Raw genomic sequence first — 6555 nt, 5'->3', positions numbered from 1 at the left:
TGGCCTAGTCTCCTATCATATTCCTTCTTCACCCCTTTACCTCTTCTACCATTCCCCTCCCAGTTTCTCACTTCATCTGCCCCATTTCCCCACCATGTACCTTTACCCTCCCCTGGTTTCAGCTATCACCTGCCATCTCATACTCCTTCCCCAACCCACCACCTTATTCTGGCTTCTTCCTACTTCCTTTCCAGTCCCAATGAAGGGTCTCGGCCTGAAGCATCAACTGTTTCCTCTCCATAGATGCTGCCTGACCTGCTGAGTTCCTCCATTGTGTGTGTGTTATTCCAAATAACACACTTACTTGCTAATGATGGGCCAACTGCCCTATCTTTGATCTTGGAACTGGAGTAGAAGCAGGCCATCATCATTGCCAGAAAAGTATAGTGAGGCCTCTGCTGATCAGAGTTGACCATAGATGTTGCATCCTAGCTCTCCAGATATGCAAACTTGAGCAAGCTCCTTCTCTCCACGCATCTGCTGAAGCCTAAGGAATGGCAGAGACTGATGCAGTTTCAAGGCTCAAGGATGCCGTATACAACTCTGAGATTCGTCTTATCCAGACAGCCACGAAACAAGGAAAATCATGGAACTGTTCAAAGAAAAGCATCAACCCTTCCACACACAAAAAATAAAACAAGTAGTGCAAATGGCAACAAGAGCATTAATGCCACCACATGGAGTAAAAACAATTTGCGCAAACGGCAACAAGAGCATCAAATCACAAACGCTCCCTTCGCAAAAAAAACTAATTGCCCAAACGGCAACAAGACCTTCTAAACCCCCCTCACGCAAAAAACAAGTTACACAAAAGGCAACAAGAGCATCAAACCTCAACCCCCCCGCGCAAAAAGCAAATCTCACAAACGGCAACAAGACCTTCAAACCGCCCCCCCCCGTGCAAAAAAGCAAATCTCGTAAACGGCAACAAGACCTTCAAACCCTCCCTGTGCAAAAAGCAAATCTCACAAACGGCAACAAGACCTTTAAACCCCCCCCGCGCAAAAACCAAATCGCGCAAACGGCAACAAGACCTTTAAACCCCCCCCGCGCAAAAAGCAAATCGCGCAAACGGCAACAAGACCATCAAACCCCCCCGCGCAAAAAGCAAATCTCACAAACGGCAACAAGACCTTTAAACCCCCCCCCGCGCAAAAACCAAATCGCGCAAACGGCAACAAGACCTTTAAACCCCCCCGCGCAAAAAGCAAATCGCGCAAACGGCAACAAGACCATCAAACCCCCCCGCGCAAAAAGCAAATCTCACAAACGGCAACAAGACCTTTAAACCCCTCAAGCGCAAAAACCAAATCTCCCAAACGGCAACAAGACCTTTAAACCCCTCCCGCGCAAAAACCAAATCGCGCAAATGGCAACAAGACCTTTAAACCCCCCCGCGCGAAAAGCAAATCTCCCAAACGGCAACAAGAACTTCAAACCCCCCCCCGCGCGAAAAGCAAATCGCGCAAACAGCAACAAGACCTTTAAACCCCCCCGCGCGAAAAGCAAATCGCGCAAACGGCAACAAGACCTTTAAACCCCCCCGCGCAAAAAGCAAATCGCGCAAACGGCAACAAGACCATCAAACCCCCCCGCGCAAAAACCAAATCGCGCAAACGGCAACAAGACCTTTAAACCCCCCCCCGCGCGAAAAGCAAATCTCCCAAACGGCAACAAGACCTTTAAACCCCCCCCGCGCAAAAAGCAAATCTCTCAAACGGCAACAAGACCTTTAAACCCCTCCCGCGCAAAAACCAAATCGCGCAAATGGCAACAAGACCTTTAAACCCCCCCGCGCAAAAAGCAAATCTCTCAAACGGCAACAAGACCTTTAAACCCCTCCCGCGCAAAAACCAAATCGCGCAAATGGCAACAAGACCTTTAAACCCCCCCCGCGCGAAAAGCAAATCTCCCAAACGGCAACAAGACCTTTAAACCCCCCCGCGCGAAAAGCAAATCTCCCAAACGGCAACAAGACCTTTAAACCCCCCCCGCGCGAAAAGCAAATCTCACAAACGGCAACAAGACCTTCAAACCCCCCCGCGCAAAAAGCAAATCGCGCAAACGGCAACAAGACCATCAAACCCCCCCCGCGCAAAAAGCAAATCTCCCAAACAGCAACAAGACCTTTAAACCCCTCCCGCGCAAAAACCAAATCGCGCAAATGGCAACAAGACCTTTAAACCCCCCCGCGCGAAAAGCAAATCTCCCAAACGGCAACAAGAACTTCAAACCCCCCCCCGCGCAAAAAGCAAATCGCGCAAACGGCAACAAGACCATCAAACCCCCCCGCGCAAAAACCAAATCGCGCAAACGGCAACAAGACCTTTAAACCCTCCCCCCCCCGCGCGAAAAGCAAATCTCCCAAACGGCAACAAGACCTTTAAACCCCCCCGCGCAAAAAGCAAATCTCTCAAACGGCAACAAGACCTTTAAACCCCTCCCGCGCAAAAACCAAATCGCGCAAATGGCAACAAGACCTTTAAACCCCCCCCCCGCGCGAAAAGCAAATCTCCCAAACGGCAACAAGACCTTTAAACCCCCCCGCGCGAAAAGCAAATCGCGCAAACGGCAACAAGACCTTTAAACCCCCCCGCGCAAAAAGCAAATCGCGCAAACGGCAACAAGACCATCAAACCCCCCCCGCGCAAAAAGCAAATCTCCCAAACGGCAACAAGACCTTTAAACCCCTCCCGCGCAAAAACCAAATCGCGCAAATGGCAACAAGACCTTTAAACCCCCCCGCGCGAAAAGCAAATCTCCCAAACGGCAACAAGAACTTCAAACCCCCCCCGCGCGAAAAGCAAATCGCGCAAACAGCAACAAGACCTTTAAACCCCCCTGCGCGAAAAGCAAATCGCGCAAACGGCAACAAGACCTTTAAACCCCCCCGCGCAAAAAGCAAATCGCGCAAACGGCAACAAGACCATCAAACCCCCCCGCGCAAAAACCAAATCGCGCAAACGGCAACAAGACCTTTAAACCCCCCCCCCCCCCCGCGCGAAAAGCAAATCTCCCAAACGGCAACAAGACCTTTAAACCCCCCCGCGCAAAAAGCAAATCTCTCAAACGGCAACAAGACCTTTAAACCCCTCCCGCGCAAAAACCAAATCGCGCAAATGGCAACAAGACCTTTAAACCCCCCCCGCGCGAAAAGCAAATCTCCCAAACGGCAACAAGACCTTTAAACCCCCCCGCGCGAAAAGCAAATCTCCCAAACGGCAACAAGACCTTTAAACCCCCCCCGCGCAAAAAGCAAATCTCCCAAACGGCAACAAGACCTTTAAACCCCCCCCGCGCAAAAAGCAAATCTCCCAAACGGCAACAAGACCTTTAAACCCCTCCCGCGCAAAAACCAAATCGCGCAAATGGCAACAAGACCTTTAAACCCCCCCGCGCGAAAAGCAAATCTCCCAAACGGCAACAAGACCTTTAAACCCCCCCCCCCGCGCAAAAAGCAAATCTCACAAACGGCAACAAGAACTTCAAACCGCCCCGCACAAAAACCAAATCGCGCAAACAGCAACAAGACCTTTAAACCCCCCCCCGCGCAAAAAGCAAATCTCCCAAACGGCAACAAGACCTTTAAACCCCCCCCGCGCAAAAAGCAAATCGCGCAAACAGCAACAAGACCTTTAAACCCCTCCGCGCGAAAAGCAAATCTCCCAAACGGCAACAAGACCTTTAAACCCCCCCTCGCAAAAACCAAATCGCGCAAATGGCAACAAGACCTTTAAACCCCCCCCGCGCGAAAAGCAAATCTCCCAAACGGCAACAAGACCTTTAAACCCCCCCCGCGCAAAAAGCAAATCTCCCAAACGGCAACAAGACCTTTAAACCCCTCCCGCGCAAAAACCAAATCGCGCAAATGGCAACAAGACCTTTAAACCCCCCCGCGCGAAAAGCAAATCTCCCAAACGGCAACAAGAACTTCAAACCGCCCCGCGCAAAAAGCAAATCGCGCAAACAGCAACAAGACCTTTAAACCCCCCCGCGCGAAAAGCAAATCGCGCAAACGGCAACAAGACCTTTAAACCCCCCGCGCAAAAAGCAAATCGCGCAAACGGCAACAAGACCATCAAACCCCCCCGCGCAAAAACCAAATCGCGCAAACGGCAACAAGACCTTTAAACCCCCCCCCGCGCGAAAAGCAAATCTCCCAAACGGCAACAAGACCTTTAAACCCCCCCGCGCAAAAAGCAAATCTCTCAAACGGCAACAAGACCTTTAAACCCCCCCGCGCAAAAACCAAATCGCGCAAATGGCAACAAGACCTTTAAACCTCCCCCCGCGCGAAAAGCAAATCTCCCAAACGGCAACAAGACCTTTAAACCCCCCCCGCGCAAAAAGCAAATCTCCCAAACGGCAACAAGACCTTTAAACCCCCCCGCGCAAAAACCAAATCGCGCAAATGGCAACAAGACCTTTAAACCCCCCCCGCGCGAAAAGCAAATCTCCCAAACGGCAACAAGACCTTTAAACCCCCCCCGCGCAAAAAGCAAATCTCACAAACGGCAACAAGACCTTTAAACCCCCCCCGCGCGAAAAGCAAATCGCGCAAACGGCAACAAGACCTTTAAACCCCCCCGCGCAAAAAGCAAATCGCGCAAACGGCAACAAGACCTTTAAACCCCCCCGCGCGAAAAGCAAATCTCCCAAACGGCAACAAGACCTTTAAACCCCCCCGCGCGAAAAGCAAATCTCCCAAACGGCAACAAGACCTTTAAACCCCCCCGCGCAAAAAGCAAATCTCCCAAACAGCAACAAGACCTTTAAACCCCCCCAAAAAACAAATCTCACAAACAGCAACAAGACCTTTAAACCCCCCCTCGCAAAAAGCAAATCTCTCAAACGGCAACAAGACCATCAAACCCCCCCGCGCAAAAAGCAAATCTCCCAAACAGCAACAAGACCTTTAAACCCCCCTCGCGCGATAAGCAAATCTCTCAAACGGCAACAAGACCTTTAAACCCCCCTCGCGCGATAAGCAAATCTCCCAAACGGCAACAAGACCTTTAAACCCCCCCCGCGCAAAAAGCAAATCGCGCAAACAGCAACAAGACCTTTAAACCCCCCCCGCGCAAAAAGCAAATCTCTCAAATGGCAACAAGACCATCAAACCCCCCCCCCCGCGCAAAAAGCAAATCTCACAAACGGCAACAAGACCTTTAAACCCCACCCCGCGCAAAAAACAAATCTCTCAAACAGCAACAAGAACTTCAAACCCCCCCCGTGCAAAAAGCAAATCACAAACGGCAACAAGACCTTTAAACCCCCCCCCCCGCGCAAAAAGCAAATCTCCCAAACGGCAACAAGACCTTTAAACCCCCCCCCGCGCAAAAAGCAAATCTCTCAAATGGCAACAAGACCTTTAAACCCCCCCCGCGCAAAAAGCAAATCTCAAACAGCAACAAGACCTTTAAACCCCCCCAAAAAACAAATCTCACAAATGGTAACAAGACCTTCAAGCCCCCCCCGCGCAGAAAGCAAATTGCGCAAGCGGCAACGAAAGCTTCAAACACCAAGTCGCCCTCTTTGTGCGCAAAAAGAAGTTGATCAAATCTCACAAACAGCTACAAGAACGTCAAACTCCCCATGTGCAAAATAACAAATCGTGCAAACAGCAAAAAGAATATCAAAACCCAAACCCCAAATCTCCCCCCTCCTCACGCTAAAAACAAACAAATCGCGCAAACGGCAACGATAACCTCTGGTAAGATGGCGGCGCGTTTGATCGCAGCGGCTTCTACAAGAGGTGCTACAGTCCTATTTAAACCTATTTTTAATGATCACGTGATCCTGTTATATATAACAGACAGAAAGTACTGCCGCTGTGCCCCATCAGCAAATTGTTCAATGTGCTGCCACCAGAGCTGATGGAGGCTTAAGGTTTAATAGTGAGTGGCCATCATGGCCGCTTATTTGTGGTTGCGAGATCCTTTTAGCCACCAGGGGCGTGTGGTGCAGCGTCCAGACTGGAGTCAGGACTGCCCACACAGTGAGTGCTCAGCTAATGACAAGCTCTTTTGTGGTCAGCTGCAGATTTCAATGGACTAAGGGATCTGGACTATATACATGTATATTTGGTATTTTCTACTGATATTCTATATGGGCTTGTAGCCTTGCATATGCGTGGAATGGGCCTCAAGCTGTGGCCTGGGGTGCATGTGGAGTCTAGGCTGGATGAGAGGGGCTCTTTTATAGCTGATTGTGGATTGATGGCATGAGTTTTTTGATTCTCTTATTGCTTGATGGTGATATGATCTGTGCTTGCTATCTTTTGTGTACTTTGTGCTGTGTTTTACACCTTGACCCCAGTAGTAACACTGTTCTGTCTAGCTGTATTCATGACTATTAATGTATGGTTGAAATGACAATTAAACTGGAATTGAATTGAATAATGTCAAACCCCAACCCCACCTCCCCCATAGTGTGCAGAAAGAAAACAAACAAATTGTGCAAATGGCAACAATCTTCCTCAGCACTTCAACGGCAAGATCAGCGAAAAATGGAGTCGATCATTGGCTCGCACCCAGTCACTTAAGCTTCCAGGCC

The sequence above is a fragment of the Hemitrygon akajei genome, chromosome 26 (genome assembly GCF_048418815.1).
Source record: "Hemitrygon akajei chromosome 26, sHemAka1.3, whole genome shotgun sequence".
Classification (NCBI taxonomy): domain Eukaryota; kingdom Metazoa; phylum Chordata; class Chondrichthyes; order Myliobatiformes; family Dasyatidae; genus Hemitrygon; species Hemitrygon akajei.
Note: the sequence above shows the minus strand (reverse complement) of the source record.